Genomic DNA, 19,046 nt, shown 5'->3' on the forward strand with positions numbered 1-19,046 from the left:
TGGCTGCAAAACACTCTGCCAAATGAATTGTAGTGAGTTAGCAAGTTAAAATAACAAAACCACTATTCAACCATTCTGAAGACGACAAACATCTGGATAAAAGTTCACTCACTTYGAAATATTTTAGGCAGACGTGAGAGGARRCAACAGGTGAAAGCTGACATGAATACATCAWAGAATACGTTTTTTGTCATTTTTGTCCACAAAATGTTAATTGGAAYCACAAAAAGAGCACAGTGTCTGAATTATCAGCAAGTCATATCAAAGCAAAGAGAATGGAAGATAACATTATCCTCAACAACCATCTCTCTTTTGGAAGATCCTCAGATAAAACCAGATGTGCATCAGTAAATATCAGAATTCAAACCCAACACCTTCTTACTTCATGGCAACAATAGCATCTGTTTATTTTTGTAAGTTAATAAAGACCAATAATTTGGTGAAAATAAGAAATTAATAAATGCAATGCTTCAAATATATTAAAGCACTTGAGTGCTCATTTGATTTTGTTGTGAGAAATTATAGTGCACTAAAGTCAGCAACAAACAATTGTGGGGCATGTTTCCATTTCTTTTATTTATAACTTATAAAAAAGCATAAGCAAAACAACTTTGCTCTTCATTAACTCTACCAGATCTTTGACCTCATCTCGAAATCCGATTCGGACGTTAACACGTGACGATTGAGGAGTCCCGTTCTTTAGCCTGCGTCCCTGTGGAGCTCCATGGATGTGTGCGACAGAGGGGCCCAGCTAGCTGCAGGCTGTCTCATCTGGACCCGAGAGGGCCTCTAAGAGGGAAAATAAGCAGTTCAGCAGCAGCTGGACAAACGGACTATTATGACAGGTGGACRGCATACAGACGTCAAACACACAAACTAATGGACTGACGGTGTTACCCAAATACACAGGTGGACACAAGATACTTTTCCACATGTGGATGAAACGGCACCTGCCCTGATAAGAAGGCCTGAGATRAAGTCAAATACAAATTCTTTAAAAAAAAAAAAAAATCTGTCTTTATAGCAGATGAAGTCTACATAATACTGCAAATCATCAAATGGGAACACAGAGGTGGGTTTTAAGACATGGGGCATGAAACGTACTTTCAAGAGTGAGTATCCTTTGTAGGGCTAAATGAGCTCCCCTTTAAGAGGTTCGAGGTTGGGCAACCGCATGGGGGTGTTATCCCCCACCCTCTAAATGCAACCCTAAAATGGCGGATTATTTTTAAGTCAAAGAGACAGTCCGAGGGAGCAACTGAAGGGTTTTGAAAGAGAATCGGTGGCAGTCWGGGTTTTGTTTGGGGTACGCCGAGCCGTGTTCTGTACTGACACGCTCAGTTCCACTTGGTTCCACTCAGATAGCCCACAAGAGTTTTAACACACTCAAGCATGCACTAATTAAAAATCCACACGCTGCATCAATTCGGCCCCAATCGATGTGCTTAATTAACTCATCTATACATCACAGCGGCGCAAGATGGATCCTAATTTTTGACACAGCCAGCGCAGGAATATTAACTATTTTACTTGACTTTAAAACTTCCCAGGATGTGTTACAGAAATATGATTTACATGACTAATGTCACCCAACACTTTCTTTTTGATTAAAATCATTATCTTTCATCGGGGTTTTCCTTACCTCAAATTGCAGTTCGTCTTGCAGGAGGTGCGGTGTAAATTATATATAGTAGTTCATATCTCACTGCTTCCCTTACCTAATTAATTCACCCTGAGAAACTTGAGTGAGGGAATAGTTTTACCYTCTGTCCCTGGTTATTATCAAACTGCCCCCTGGAATATTTTCTCACCTCAGCTTGGTGGGGAACTTGGGATTCTTAATACAACCCCTGCTTCTTCAGGAAGTGTTAATTTGATAGCATTCAAATATCAGAGGAGGCAAAAACAGGCCATTAATAATTTGTGTGACTTTTCTAAATATAAAGTGATTTTTTAAATTTTTTTATGTTTTTCTCCCCACATGAAACTTTCTTGGAGCAAAAAGGTAACAACTCCAAGCTGAACTTTACACTTACGCCAGAAAAAAACAAAACARAACAACAACAAAAAAACACAAGTTACATTTAGAAAATAGCAATAATTAGATGTGCTTACAAATCACATCTAATTATACAGATTTAAGAATCTCAAGATAMAAATGTTTTAATTAATCTAACTTTTAAAGTTCAGATTGAAGTGCTTAAAAAAACACCAAAAAGAAGATTGCATATGTCCTCAGTYGTCTTTTCTTCTTTGTCCAGTGCTTCGTTCAGTCGGATGCCGGGGGCCCCCGCTCGGTCTCTGCGCTGCTGCCCAGGTCAGCTCCCCTAGAAGCGAGGCTGCAGCTTTCTCTTCTGTTTGTTGAGACAAACCAGAATGGAGAACCTTGAACATGACCCATGAAAAGACCCTTTTATTCTCAGTTCACGAGGATCTCTCCAATCCTTTATGTCTTTCTCTTTGTTTAACCCTGAATATTTGCTGAGTTTCTGCTAAAAGTCCAATTAGGTTAATTTGAAACAGTCCTGGTGAGAGAACTTTATCTTTTTTTTTTCAGAGCATCAGAGATAACTAACCTAATTAAGACTCGACTTCTACCTCTGTCCTCTTTGAGGTTGCAAATTAAGAAAAGAAAAAGAAAACATGTCATAGATTAGGTCTGAGATTAGATTGCTAAAGCAAACACAAGAGGGAAGACGGTACCTTTAAATGGCTTTCAATTGGTTAGTTCTCTTCCCCTAAGGGCTTTCATCACCTTCGCCCTGTAAAAGACAAATAAGAGGTACACCAATTGGGGTCTTGGAAAGATATTTATACCCAATGAACTTTAACATTTTTTTTTAAACTTCCCATAATTGTTTTGGGATTTTATGTAATAGACCATGACAAAGTCACACATAGGAAGAGAGTGTTCCTGTCAGATGAAACCAATGCAGGAATTTACTTACTGAATGCTAGAAGTTGTGGTTCATGTTTGTAAAGAACAACGAGAAAAAGCTTTCAGTGTCTACATAGAGACATATATYSAAAGACAACAAAGAAATTGTTTTACAAAGTAGAAATACACTGAACTTTTGCACATTTTTAAAACGCGAAAACATTCAAGAGGTCTCAATAACTTTGCAAGACAAAACAACAACACATTTTCTGCTATTTCACGGCAGATAATGCGCTTGGAAGAGGGACGATGTGCTGCTTTATCCACCTGTGATAGCGCAACATGATTTATGGTGTTTTTGTAGAAAAAGGCCGTTAGAGCTTATCAAACTTGTGAAGCAACATGCAGGTTGTTCCATTCAGCTGAGTGACACTCAGAAACACACAAACACACAGAGTAAACACAAACAACAGGCCTGCTGAGTTTGGTTTACTCCCATCAGCTGGCCCTGACCGGCCACACGGACCACCCCGACTTCTCAACTCCCTCTCTGTCGCTGGGATGGGGTGTGAGAGACAAGGCGGTGGGGGTCTGGGGGGGGGCTGCATGGGGATTTGGTGGGTAGAATTGAAGAGGGGGATGGGTGGAGCTTGGTGTTTGGGTTGAAGGCATACTCCCCACCAAATTAAAACCCAATCAATGAGAATCTCTCAAAGCCCCTTTCAAGCTAAACCCTCTTGCAGAAACCATAAACACCTCTACCCAGACGCTCCTCTGCTCCACTTTTGGACCAAACTCACAGTCAGTTTTCCTCCAAACCACACAAAGTTGACTTCATTTCGCATTACAACACAGCGGGGATTAATTCCTGAACAAAGACAAGTAAAACCAACCTGATTATTGAGTCTTTAGGCATTAATAGATTTGTGTTTGCGGGAGCTGTGCAGGCCGCCTGGAATCGGCTCAAACATTGCATCATGACTACAGACACATTTAGAACAGTGACACATTTAAATCTGTATTTCTGTTCTTCATGACAAAATACAAATTCAATTTGCAATCACGTGGCAGCTATAAAAACTCTTGCAGTTGGCACAGTTTTCCTTGTGCTACATCTGAAATCTTTGCGCTATTTCAATCGTTCAAGCAACAAATTGTTTACTCTTTCCAGTCATGATGGCTCTGACTTCTGCCATGTATACCCTTTATGAATTTTGGAATATTTAACTATTTCCCCCATAAAAATAAACAGATAGAGCCTCTTGTGCTCTTGGCTAAGAACTTCCATTTGCTTTTGGCTAGAAAGACCATCCATCCATCTTCTACACACCACTTATAGAATGGGGACAGAGTGGTCATTGGGCAAGAAGCAGGCTACACCACAGACAGCTCACTTGTCTGTTCCAGGCCGACATAGAGACACATAGGACAAAAAGCCATGCAAACACACATATGTCTACCAAAGCTACCAATAATGACTTTGGACTATGGGAGAAAGCCGGAATACCCGGAGAGAACCTATACATGCACAGGGAGAACATGCAAACTTTATGCATAGAGATCCCAGACCAGGGTCTGAACCCAGGACCCTCTTGCTGCAAGGCAACAATGTCACCAAAGACCCGTCAAATTCTACATGGCTTCACAAGAGCAAAGTTTCATYCAGTTTTCATAAAATTCTGCTTTTTTTCTCACCTAAACATGTCAACATCACCTGTTCTACTACTTAGATTCTGAGCTTCTTGGTTGAACAGGTTTTGCAAAACAAATTCCTCCTAATGTCACTCTTTGCTCAACGTACTAAATCTTTGAAATGTATACACCAAAGCTTTATTTGTTCTATTTTATGGTTCTTAAATGAAAGTATCTTCAGAAAATGATTCTACAAGACTCGGAAGCAAATCTTTATGGATGTCAAAACCAGATTAGGTTCTCAGGTTCTTTATTTCGTCTTCTTCAGCTTTTTTGCCTTTTGAGCACCTGACACACCAGATGGAAACATTTCTTCTGCAGTTTAAGCTTTTTTTTTTTTTTTTTGCAGATTTCAGGTAAAACTTAAAGCATTTTATTTATTTTTGCAAATTGTCTCATCAGTTCAACATGTRACATTGAGACAGCAAACTTCTAGTTACCAAGTTCATTTGCTGGCTAAGCYGGTTTTACATTTGAGAAGGCAGTATTAAATATCTCAAATAAACGTTGTAAATCTGTTTTTTTTTGTTTTTTTTTACGATGAACAGACACACAAAGAAAGAACTGTCCAAATATTTGTGAGTTGCACCRTGCAGCTATGCACTCACAACATGCTTCCACACAAACACACACACTCGCACATATACATACACCACCTGCTGAAGTAGAGACCRGGAGAGTCCTTACTGGCTGAAGCCTAACAGTGGGGAACAATTAAACCAAATCCCAGCCTTTGATCACTTGGTCATGTGAACATGACAGGTGACCATATGGCTGATAAAATGCAAATGGTAATTGGTGCTTAAAGTCTCTAGATCCATAGTGCAATGAGAAACGAGGAGAAGAAAGGAAACAAAGCAGAGAAGTCATTTGATAATTCAGTTTGAATATGTCCTCCCACCACTCACATCCGAGATTCGAATTTGCCATTTTCCTTTTTTTTTTTCCTTCTTCGCCTTTTAATACGCACCGCCTTTTATTTGAACCCCCTTTTTTTTAAGTCGTTCCCCTGCAAAGCAGTCATTTTGTAAGAGCCGGGAATAAAAGTCCTTCATGCAAAGTAAAAGAAGAACAAAAAGATCATCAGACTTTTACAGCTGGACGGGCAGACAAGAAGGAAGAGGGGCTTAATAAAAGTCAGCAACCACAAACAATGGGTTGCAGATGCTGGCGCTGTTGTTTCTGAACAGTACACGGGGGTGAGAGAATGGAAGGTGAGGTCACATACATATTTGTGGCAGGATGCAGGAGAATGAGCCCACTGTGTAAAACTGGGGAACGTCTCGCCGGGTAACGCATGCACTCACCGACTGCACATGCAAGCACAAAAACAAACACACAAAGCTCTGAGAGGGGATAGTGAGGCCCAGAGGCAGTTTCTATCTGCAAGCAGCAGGGGGAGCAGCACCACTATTTGTTCTGAGTGGATCCAGGCCCGAGGCAGTGGGCTGTGGACTTTATTTTGGGGGGGGGTGTTTGTTCAATGCACACACTTACAAATATGCTCAAAGGGACCATGGGATGGGTGCAGGAAGAAGATAGCAGCAAAGTACGGAGTGACTATTAATGTTCTGTTCACTGACACCTTCTTTCTTTCTTCTATCATCCTTTAAGTACAGTTCAACAAAAACAAAAGGACATATTTATAAAGACCCAAACCTGGAAAAAATATAGAAGAACATGTTCCCATCTTTAACCCATCAAGCAACACTGATGGCTTAAAGATCGAAATGCTTACAAATGAAATAAAAGGCTGAAAAAGTACAATTCTTCACGTTTTCTTTTTTTAAATCAAAAGCAGGTAATTCAATTAACTTGCATTCTAGTGTTTGGATTAATAAATAAGCTTTATTCCAATTGTAGTGCTGTTGATCCAATCTATTCCAAAATGCATTTGTTTAATTTATTTATTTTTTTGACAAATTGCTCAAAACTCCTGGGATGCAGCAGAGTTTCAGGGCTGCTGGGAGGCATAAATGTAACGGAGGAAACGGAGGAAAAATGTCACCCAGTGCAAAAGTATTTTTAATTTTATGTGTTCAGAATATTGTTTTGATGACAGCGAGATTCCACTTTGATAAAACAAAAAAAAGGAGCGACGGAATAATGAGTATCTTCTTTCTACAGTCTTTTCATTGTATATTCTTTTATATTTGTATACGACAGCTCTAGCTTTACCCCAAAAACATCATGGTAAAGACTTCCATAGACATATGTAATATAAATGTATTTACATTCATTGTCAAGTGTATGTTACTAACATTTGTATGCTGCCTGGACATGTGTATATATTTACAGGTTTCAGATTGCATACATTTAACCTCATAGTTTTCACAGACAAACATTTTAAATGTATTTAATAATTTCATTTAATAGGCTTTTCAATTAAAGCATTTTTAAAAATATTGAGTCAGTCAGTTCTTTATCAAAACATTTCAGATTACAATTAACAGAAATCTCACTTTTAGAGACAGTAGAGACATGTGTTTTTTTCTTTCTGTTGTTATTGTAAGTTTGTCAACTTTATAATAAATTACTGACCACACTAACAACACAACACTGGAGATATTTGCAGAATGGAGCCACGGGACAAATTTGCCTACTGCGTCCCAGTGTGTCGTTAACAGACGGCTCGCGAAAAAGATATTGTTTGATTGCACTCGTTCTTGTTTGAGAGTCTCACACAACCATTGCCGGTTTGTGTGCTTGTCCTCTTTGTATCTCCTTCACAGTTGTGTGAGGACACTCGTGGTTAATGGTGGTTAACAGCACAAGTGTTAAAGCATCCAAATGCAGACAATTAAAGAGCCGCTCAGCCAGAAGAGATGGATGGCTGGTGGCCGGTGCGGAGAGGGGAGAGCCTTTCATTCAGTGGCGCGCACTCTCCTTTCTTATGCAATGTGTTGGGCTGAAAACAGAGCGTATAACAGGCCACTTCACCTCAAGGGCCGTTTCTGGACACGCACGAGCCAACCGCCGGCGTCAGGTTGACCGGGGTTTTAAAAAGTTAAGACGTACTGTTCCTACAGTTTAAATTCTTTTAATGAGATGCCATAGAAAGCAACCAGAGATTTTTCTGGCTGCACGGAGCACATGATAATGGATTGCTGCTCCATCCCCCACCTGTTGCTTTGTACTGCAAAGCAGCTTGACGAAAAAAAATAAATAAATTATACCATCTTTTCCTCATTTACAAGAAAGATCTGGCCGTTTCAAAACATTTTCATAAAAATACCCAAACCATCTTGGGGAGGAAAGTGAAAAACTATCCAGAACTCTGATCTTATGGGTAGCTGTATTTTAAAAAATGATACTTGGAAATCAAGTCTGTGAAGCTGCTGATTCTAGGCTTTAAAAGGGGGGAAAAAGGAGGGTCGGGTGTTTGTAAAATGGACTTTTTTGAGTTTTTTTTATCATGTTATAATTTTAATCCCTCATCACAAACAAACCTGGAGTGTTGTTTTGATTCTTTCATGCATGTTTGAGAAATGATTGAATCCCTGGCAGCCATTCGGGGTGCCTAAACGCTTGGCCTCACAAAGCTCCGCCTGAAGTCACAAAGAGTTGGAGCTTTCTTAAAGAGACAGAGGTTAATTTCAAACTGACAAAATCAAATTTATTTTATGTTTTATTTTATATATACAGGATTTTTATAACAGCTAAAGATAATTTAGTTGGTTGTGCTATAAAATGACACTATGTCCCTGCACATAATATTTCCAGAGCAAATAGCCCAACTAATTAAGCAGATATAACCAGCTTGCCTGTTACTCTACTCAAAATTAAATTACCAGTACAGATTCTGTATTACTTCATATGTTGTGTTATTTTTCCACATCCACTAACGAGGCTTTCAAACATTATCCACTATAATGTTTGAAAGCCAACATTATGGTAGGTCTGGTTGACTATACTGTGTCAGTACAAATTTGCTTTACAAGAAATGGGATATTGGAATATTCGTCATGTTTTGTAGTTGATTTATTCAATAAAAGCATAAATAACTCATATCTTGTCAGGAGGACAAAGAGGACAGGTTGCCACAATTATTAAAAGACAATAATTGTGGCAAAAATTAAAGGCAAAAATTGGACTGGAGAAACATGACGAAGGTTGAGGAGGGCAGGAGAATGACACACAAAGAAAATCAAAAATCATAAGAGGCTTATATTATGTAATTGACAGGAACACTAGTTCAATTCCTTGCTTACATAAATAGTGAAAGAGCCAATCACAAAAATGCAACTATTTCAGTTTATTTATAAGGACAAAAAGAACTAATTCATATCCAGAAATATTACACACAATCCAATTCAAACCATGCCGTCATTCACTGCAGTCAATCAGTTTTCACTGTCAAATGGTAACAAGTCAGCTCCACATGAGTGAGCATGTGGCAACAGTGGAAAGAAACAACAGCAGTAATGATAATAGATGTTTTTCTCTTTTCTGTTAAAAAAATAAAAGCAATCAAATCATGCTATGCATTTTTATTTTCATGTGAATACAGTGAAACTATTATGTTTTTACTCAAGGTTATCAAACTGCTGGGCCGTTGCCCATGTGTTTGACCTTTCCGAGGACCTTATGTACCTAAACATGCAAACCCACATCGTCAATGAAAGTCTGATGAAAGTTTCCAAAACTTGGCGTAGTTTTTAAACGTGAGGAATGCTTCACAAAACCTGTAGTCTTTTACAGTATTAATTGTTCTTTGTGAAGGTTGAAACAAAAGGAGAGAGAAAAAAGAAGAAGAAGTTAGGGGAAAAACTCTGGGTGAAGAATAGATGACGGGACACCAGATGACATCACATCAAGTCTGATTGAAGCGCACGCTGTCCCATCAATCTCGTTCTTCATTTTCACCATCACTCTCTACTCCCCGCGGAACAACAGACCGGAGTAATTTGCCACCGGCCTTCTGTCTCTGTGTTTGCGCATCCATCCCCCCACCCACCCCCCCCAACATCACGACCCATCACCTTGGCCAGTGCCGCAAACCCGAGCCGGGCCGACCTTGGCGTACCCCATCGGCCATTAATTCACAGCCTTTCTTGTCCATCACTTCCTCAAGAGCTTCATTTCTCAACCCTCTCTCCCACAGTTTGAGTTGTATTTACACTGGTGTGCAGTCTGCGTGCGTGCGTGTGCGTGTGTGTGTGGTCTCCCACGGTTAGGGAAGCGTGCGTGTGTCAGGTCCAATGAAGGTGACACCTTACGCCTCGTGCCGAGATAATGAAGGCTTTAACTTTACAACTCAAGCATATCAGATTGCAGCACCCCAGTCCCTCAGACATGCACCCACTACATGAGTGATCTGAATGGGTCGCCACCCTCCATTTAATGTGCACTGAGCAGTGTGCACTGTAAAATATGCCAAGAGGCTTCATCATCATAACCATCACTTACTGCTGTGTGGGATTCCGGCTTTTCGTGGTACTCGTCTGCGCAGGGATACGACTGTCTCGATCTGCAGGCGAAGAGCAGCAAACTGCTTACCAACTGTCACAGAGAGGCAAAGGTCAGAGGTAAACCGGTACTCTCTGTAACCTCGGACCATGGGAGAGTCAAGAAATCAAAAAAATCATTTAGATTCTTTACAACGCAGCTGAATGTAGTAAGGAGAGAGAGAGAGAAAAAGCCCTCCATCTAAATTCCCTGACTGGCTCCCTTCTATCCTTTCTCCTCAACTCACCTTTTCCCTCCCCCTTTTATTCACGAAGGGTTCTTTCCATAATAAAAGGAACCTGTGGAACTAATCCTTGCAAATCTCCTGTGCTTTCTGTCCTATACCTCCAGGCAACACAGCGCACAGAAATCCTCCATTTGCATGCCTAAACTGCACTAACTGTGAATAAACCCTTTTAGCTGCTAATGTAATAACATCTCCATTTCAGGAAAAAAGGAGCGGGGGGTTAGCCAGCCCCTCAGAGATTCGAGCAAACTCACCCCTCTCCCTCCTCTCCTCTCCTCTCGCCTACCCCTCTCTCTTTTCCACTCTCATCCCAGCACAATAGGCCCAGCATACAGATGCATCCAGAGGCCCGCCTTATCAGCCACATCTTGTTAGGGTCAGCTTTGGGAATGGAAGCAGAGACCTGATTACAAGCAGATAAGCACAAACACACGCACACACGCACGCACACACACACCCCCACACACACACATACACTGATGGCAGCTGCAAACCAGCCTCACTTCACCTTGAAATTGGACATCTGAGGATTTAAAGCCATGTTGTTGTTTTTTTGTTTGTTTTAATGCATCTGTTGAGATTTTTTAAATCATTTTGTAACATTTATATCTGTGATTTTCCATTAATTTACAGTATTAGAAAACAATAATACTGTAAATTAAAATCTGAAACTCCCACCCACCACAAAATATAATTTGTTTTTACCTAAAAATTGTAAGAAAATAATAAAAGAAAAACTGATTTAAATGCAGAACAAAAAAAACAAAAAAATTGGGAGAACCTCTTTGATTCTCTCAAGCAATAATGACATTGCAGCCATAGTTAAAAGAAAGTATAATATGGTCATTTCAACAGTTTCATTATATAAACACTTTGGTCTTCAGGTTCAAAATGTTTTAAAGTACATAATCAATCTGCTACCCCTAATCCGGTAGCAGTTCATGGTTACAGTTATTGCAAAAATTACTGTCAGATTTAACATTTTACCATGCAAATGTTAGTACTTCACCATCTTTTACAGGTATTTAAATCAAATGTAAGAAATAACAAATTCAACAATGTTTTATTACATAAAACGAAGTTAAAAGATCTCAACCCCACAAAAAAGAAAGAACTCTTCGTTCAATATTAAGTTTTCAAGGAAGTATCCATCTGCTCTCCACCAGGTTCTGAATTTGTTTACGTCTCATGTCAAATGAACAAAACAACGACCCAAGAAATGTAACAGTGTAGCTCTTGTAGCTACACTGTTACATAAAGAGGATTGTTAAATTGAGTTGTTTAAATCACATCTGGTGTCCTCCAGGGCTCTGTCTTGGGTTCATTACTTTTTTTTAAAATCACATTTACTTATGGGGTCAAATAAAAAAAAACAAAAAMCWACAATCTCATTTTTTTTACTGCTACCCTGAAAACAGTCAAATCTGCCTGGCTTTGAAATCAAAAACAATAACTATGCTCAGCCATTAGTAAAGGTTGAGTTCAGTTTTGTTCTTTTGGGCAACAGATTAAAGGCCTTCCACTCTGTTGCTTCAAAGAGGTAAATCTTGGATGACCATTAAGTTCTTAATTCAAATGACAGCAAAATAATTTTTATTGCAATATTTGGGCAAAACTACACCAACTGTCTCACTTGCCTTCTTGGCCTTCTTTTCCCAGTCTGTTTAAATTTAATAAAAAAGTGAATTTTGTCATAAAGTCAAGCTCTTATCAGCTAAACCTTACCGCTAAAGTCAAAGGATATTTTCGACCTCTATCTCTCACGGACCTGCTGCCACACCCTAACCAGGGTGCTCATGTCCTCCAACCATTCGCCTCTGTACGTCCTCACAGTAAGGCTCAAGGCCAGAGCGGAGGAAGCCTTTGGTGCAGCATTTTAGATCTGCTCAAACCCCTGGAATCTTAAAATCTTCTCGAAAAGAACTTGTTTCCTTTTTTTTTCCTATTATTTTAGTTGAGCTTGATCTTGTATTTTTTTTTTTACTTTAATTGCATATTTTACATTTCATTTGTCTCATTTCTTATTGCTATTTTGCAGAGTATTGCTACTGCTTTTGCGCACAACTGTGGATGTTTACTTTTGATTTGTTCAGGACTTTGTGGTTCTCTTTGTGGTTTTGAATCTGCCTGTTTGCAAATGATCTGGTCCTGTACTACATCATCTAAAACTATTTAAATCCAACCCAAAGAAAACATGAACACAAAACACGAGAAAGCCTAGGAAATCGTTAGTCTTCACCGTATACAACATGGATAAAATCCAAGCATTTAAATTGGATGCACTATTTACCATGACTGTAGGCGTTTGCTTTGTTCACACAGACATTCTGACGCATACTGAGGGGTTGGGAGCCTTATTTTACACAGTCATATCAAGATGACTGTGAGAATGCATTATAAAAATTATCCCCTCAAGAGTAGGCAGAAAAACAGATGCCAGGATCTGATTTTAATTGTCCAATTACACGGAGTAAGGCTGTTCCAGCCCACCCCGAACAAGGTTCTCCTCCCCAAATTCTGTTTTCAGGAAAGATCCTTTTTTTTCCCTGTGAATCAGGGCTGAAAGAGTGGAGGTAACTGAGACATTGCGCATGCTGCCTCCTCTGAGAGCTGGTGTGCACCACCTCGCATGAATAACATTAACATCAAAGAGAATTTCTCTGAAACCAGCTGATCAAGCTGCATCATATGTTGCAGTGACAAGCCTATAACAAACACCACTCTTTCTGCTTCTCTCTTGGTTTTTGTTTTCATCTTATTTCATCTACCACACACACACACACACACACACACACACACACACACACACACAATAAGAGCACATACACGCACACACACACACACCTCTAACGTACATTGGTATTCTCCTAGTATATGAAGGAAGATCCAAACACTTCAAAGAGCCAATTCCAGTACTACCACCCCTACAACAGCTTCTACTTACAGATATGATAAAACAGCCGTGTTGAACACGAGTGCTGCTGCCATGCAGCATTCAAATATAAACACCCTAAAAAAAAAAAAAAATAGAAATATAACCCGCGTTACAAAACTTGCTGCTAAATGTTTTCTGCTGACCCAATTTATTTCTACTCATTCTTCTTTGCCTTCAATCTTTGTTTTCAATTTCCGAATTTTACTGAACCTCAGGTTTCTATATTTACGTCTCAGAACACACGCATTTATGTGAAAACATGTGCATATATATTGTTAAACCCAACAAGAAACGGACCTTTTACTTCGCATAGGATGAGAACGAAGGTTGAAAATGCCTGATATTTTGAGGTCTCCAAACACACACACACACACACGTACACACACGCACACACACACWCACATGCACACACGCACACACACGAGCAGAAGTGGAAAGAGGAGGAACAGCTTGTAGCTCTGCCACTCATTCACCCAACCAACCCAACCAACCAAATGCCAAGCAAGCTTCAAAAAAAAAAAAAAAAGAAAAACATAAAAAAGATGAACTTATTGAGGTCTCTATTTCCATGGCAACACAGAATAGTTTTGATGATGTTCCTTCCCAGTCGGCAGGCAGGGCTTGGCCGAATCACGGCACAGATTGGTGCTCCGTGGCTTGTTACTAAGGGCGGGTTTAGAACGTGCAGACAGAGAAACAGAGAGAGAGAGAGAAAGAGGCGCAGATGGTTGGAAGAATTGCCACTTTGAAGAAAACCCCAACCCACACTCACAACCGAGTTCTGCAATATTGATTTGAATGGATGGAGGGGAAGAAAACCTAGTGGCCTATGAATAAGTAAGTAATGGTTAATATGGGCTAAATCAAAAGCCATTCAAACTGAATTGAATATGTGTTCTCAATGATGCAAAGGTCCAGTGCGCCTTTCTCTCTACATGAGGGCACAGTGAACCACGGTACTGAAGCCTCCTCGTGTCATGTCGCTAATATCCTCTATCTGACAAACGCAGAATGGAGACAGAACAGCAAAAGGGGGAAATCAAAGATGAAAAAATCTTCTCTGAATGAATCTCAGTCACATTCAAATGAGCCAAACCTCTTTGGTGAAAAATTTGGTGAAATATTAATTATTTTTCCGCATTAGAAATGCAAACGATGTATTAAAAATGGGCTGTTGATGGACAGAACCAGTAACCAATGTGAATATCACAGTGGTAGCACCACTACTACAACTTATTAGACTCCTGCGATGACTGTTTGTGATTTTTGCTCTGCTTTTATAGTCCTAATTACAAATTTCTTCACAGCATCCGAGAGGCTCCAGTTCCTTTTAGATAAACATCATACGGACATCAGGGGTTTTAATTTACTCAGCAGGAGGAGTTGTGCTAAAAAACTAAAAAATCTTTTTTTCTTTTTTTTTGAAAAAAAAAGGAAAGAAAGAAACTCCCCAAAAACTTCCTCGTCCCTCTTGGCTCTCCTTCCCAGAATTTCCTCCTCCTGCCTCATCCCTCTACAGAGAGGAGCACAACAAGCTGCGGGAAACGGCACGGGAGGACAGGGCCCTGCCAGGCCCCGGCTAGCGGTGATTCGTGTTCGACACGGCAACACCGCTGTTCAGACAGGCACAGCTGAAGACGCCAGGGTTGATGGCATGGCATCACTTACAGTAGCACAACTTCCCCTCTGTCGTCTCCCCTTTCCTCACCTTTTTTTTATTTATTTATTTATTTTTTGCCGCTGCCATCCCCCGCCTCCGCTCGTACCTACTCTCTGACCCCGCAACCCCTGAATCCCCCCAGCACACGGCGACATGGCAGACAGGCAGCCACGCAGACAGGTGACCGTAAACAATTAATCAACATTGTGACACCTCTGCATCTGCCAGGCCCAATACAAGGAGGGGAGCTGTCAGCTAACAAAACAAAGCAGCCCCCGACACACACTTTACCACACACACACACACACACACACACGTGTGCATGTGTGTTTAGCAAGTGGCTCAGAAGCACATGAAGAATGCCACTCCAAAACGGCAGAAGCTTGTAGACATAAAATATTTACCACACACTGAACAGGGAGTGACATGACAATAAAGCATTAAACAATTTTGTATTTTTTTTGCAGAGCTTCATGCAATGTAATACCTCTTGGCAGTTCTGGTACATCATACATTTCCAGAATTCAATATTAAAACATTATTTCTCATATTAATTTCCACTATTTTAGATTATTCCAGTATCAAGAGGAATAAGCAGAGGATTTCAGTGAATATTTTTTTTTGCTAAAATAAAGTTTCTCTCAAGATTGAGTGAATTTTATTTGGAAGAAAACCAGCAAAACGATGAGCTGCCGCACAACCACGGACATACAACCCACCATTGTTGTTGTATATGACACTCAGGATACATTTGGGGTCATAGGTCATGTTAGAGGTTGGGTGCATCTGGAAAGTATTTATAAGGCTTCACTTTTTCTACATTTGGTTACTTTACAGCCTTCTTCCAAATTGTACTGAATGAATCTCTTTCCTCAAAGTTCTACACACCAATGTTTCACTAAGACAATTTAGAACATTTTTGGAGTGCTTTAAAAATGTATCAAACATAAAAAAAACTAAACAATCTATATTTTACAAGTATTCACAGCCTTTGCTTTATACTATGTTGATGAATCTCAAACTTGAACTTTTTCCACTGATCATCATTGAGCTGTTTCTACATCTTAAGTGGAGTCCACCTGTGGTAAATTCAGTTCATCATAGTAGGTTTGGAAAGCAACACGTGCCTTCACGAGATCCCAGAGTTCACGTCATCAAACACTAAATCAAAGGAATTGTCTGTAAACCTCACAGGATTATCTTGAGAAACAAATTAGATACAGAAAAAAAAGCTGATTGACCTCCATCATTAGTCAATGGAAGAAGTTTGGAAGTAGTAAGACTCTAGCTGGCTGTCTAAACTGTAATCAGTGGAGAAAGGCTTTAGTTAGGGAGGTAACCAAGAAACTGATGGGGACTCAGGCATTGTAATCATAAAGAGACAAAGATGATAAACCTTTCCCTTTATTCCACTTGATTCAAAATGTGAGTATGGTCTGTTAACCCACACAAATGCTTCCCCAGTGTTGAGGATGTTTTTCCTCCTGTGTCTCCATTGTCCTAATCCAGCGCCCCCTTTGCCCTGAGATTGTCCTGCAGGCTACGGAGCAGAGCTGGGCAGCATATTCATATGAATGAGCACAGCTAATAAGTGATGAATGTCACAGCTGCTGGTGACTTTTTGTCATTTGGGGACATGGACAATATGGAGTGGCGAGGTCAGAGGTGGGATATGTGCTGCTAAAGTTCAACCCAATGGATGTGCAATCTGTCAATGAAGAGAGGTTAACTCACGGAAAGCTGCTCTTGAGGCTACGATGAAATGACTTACACGATTTTAAGCTTGTCAATTTTTTTGAGTCTTGTTTACACATACTGTAGATGCAGAAGAGCCGAGCGTGCATATCCGCAAACACTCCTGGGGATTGTGTTAACACTGCCACAGAGCTCCCAGAGTTCACCAGCCTTTTGTTTCAAAGGGTGGTGTGTGTGGAGGGGGGTAGAGAAGGGGTATTGGGATGGGGACGGGGGGGACTCATTACATTATAATCTCAATGATAAGGAGGCTTCAGGGGGGTGCGTGAGGCCACGGAGGAGGAGGTATTGTTCCTCACTCCATGCACACCTCTGTGTTTTTGCAAACCTACAGGAAGCGCAGCCTTCTGAGACGAACAGAAGTTATAGAAGGATAAATGCTCACAATCCGAATACGTAGGCATCGGCAATGCTCACCTGGAGGGGCGAGGGAGGGAGGAAAAACTTACTTAGGTTTAGAATAACTTGCCATTTTCATAAAGGTAATCATTATGCTGCCAGTGGGAAACTTGTGGGATGAGAGCTGAAGGGAGAACTCGGAGCTCTCATTGGATTCCGTTTGTTCTGAGCAGAGCAGAGTGGCCATCAGTGTGAGGGGCAGGTAAGAGGGTGARACGTTTACCGTGGGTTTTTCTTTTTTTTATTGGTGGGGGTAGTTTAGGGGGCTTGTTTGGTGCTCGGGTTTGACTGCATCTCACACATCAAATTGAAGCAAAGTGTTACACGTGAATGTTGTGACAAATGAGACACATGACAGAAAGCAGGAGTAGGTGAGAATTGGGAAACGAGGGGAAGGTTTCCCCGGGGAATCTGTGCGTGTCAGTGTGTGTTGGTACACATGTGTGCAAAGATCGTGCTTCTGTGGGGACGATTTATTCTCGCTGAAAATTATGAAGTAATACTATGTTTTCAGGTGACTTCAGGGAAAAGCTTCCTACTGTAATCAGTTTTCAGGAATTTGTCGTTTGCATGCCATGTTTTGGTCGATTTAAGTCTTTGATGTTGCTCGCTGCGTTTCAGAGTCTCAATGGAGACGAGAGTTAGGAAGTAAAAACGGCCTGGGAGCTTTAACTTCAACAACTTCAGCAAAGTTCCCAGGGCCTTTGGAAGAGAAATTAGTCCACAACATTACAGATTTACCACCATGCAGAACAATGATTATGAGGGTGTTATTTATTTTTTTTAATCACATATTGATACTTTGGTTCACGTCAAACCCAACTAAAATGATGTCAAAAATGTTCAGTCTTACTCTCACCTGACTAAAGCACGTGGTTCCAGTTAAAGAGTTTAATAAACTTTGCACATTTACATTAGTGGTGACGGAATATACGCTTTTTGAATTGATCCCAAACAACCAGCTTTCATGTGGAGAGTGTCTGGTGGTTGTTATGGAGACTTGCTTCTCAGTTCTGGCTCTTTTATTCTTTAATCACCAATTTGACATGGGCAAGTTTATGAAACTAGCCACGTTTCGTAGACATGTGGAGACTTTTAATGGTCAACACACATCCGTGTCACTTGGTTAGCGTGTTTTCTGTCATTTCCATTTTGAAGAGTGACCAGGGGAAATGTGTCTCTGTTCCATCATAAATAAGCAACAGGAAAATAGTAAGTCAAAAATTGTTATTTGAGTTTAAATCACAAAACAAGCATCTTTTTCCATTTATTTTATCATAAATGTGGCACAGATTTGGCCTTGGCGATTATACCTAAACAATGATTTCTTACTACAATAAATATCAGCAGGTTCATATCACTTGAAAGATGCATACATTTTAAGGCCTTTTGACACATTTTTACCAGAATTTCCAACAAGGTTTAACACCTTTGCTTTAATTTAATTAAAGGTTTGTGTGACATTGATCATTGACAACTTTTTATTCTTCCCGCTAACTCCAGCCAAAAAGCCATAAATAACTCAATTATGCATTTAGTATCAAGTCCTTGAAGGTCATGGTATCTCAGTTTGGTAGCTTATTTCAGAAGTAACCTGTTAACAACATTGAAACCATTCTAACTAGATAATACCAGCAAAAGATGTTTTGGTTGCATGCTCCATCTAAGACTCAGTGGTATTCCAGCTGCAGTTTAAAAAAAATCTCCACATTACTCTTTCTTCAACATTTAATAATCCTGATGTTGAAATTAATATCGGTCTATAGATGTAGGCCTGGTCCCCAGAGAGCGTTTTGTTCATTTAAATTAAGTTCCGAGGATTTGTAAAGGTATCAAACTGAGTGCAGATCAGTGTTTGGTGTGGTCATTAGGGTCCAGAAGACCAGTCAGTGATGAAAGACTATGATTAGAAATTGGACAGCGATCCCACTTGCTCATAAAAAAAAAAAAAAAGAAACGTTGACCACACTTTCATCACCTCACTGGCTCTGTCTCGCTGCACTCCTTTAATGTTCTGCAAATGCCACCAGGA

The 19,046-nt window shown here is 40.1% G+C and overlaps 1 long non-coding RNA gene across 3 annotated transcripts in view; it reads right to left on the reverse strand.

Annotated features, from left to right (window-relative positions):
- Window positions 1-557: 557 nt before the first annotated feature.
- Window positions 558-19,046, reverse strand: part of LOC103479141 (uncharacterized) — a 55,325-nt gene continuing 36,836 nt past the window's right edge. For all 3 annotated transcript variants that reach the window (XR_001776177.1, XR_535903.2, XR_535904.2), the window contains 2 exons: window positions 2,704-2,762; window positions 558-2,354 (listed from right to left, as the gene is read on the reverse strand). This is a non-coding gene — a long non-coding RNA (uncharacterized LOC103479141). The remainder of the gene's footprint in view (window positions 2,355-2,703; window positions 2,763-19,046) is intronic.

Source organism: Poecilia reticulata, linkage group LG2, assembly GCF_000633615.1.
Source record: "Poecilia reticulata strain Guanapo linkage group LG2, Guppy_female_1.0+MT, whole genome shotgun sequence".
Classification (NCBI taxonomy): domain Eukaryota; kingdom Metazoa; phylum Chordata; class Actinopteri; order Cyprinodontiformes; family Poeciliidae; genus Poecilia; species Poecilia reticulata.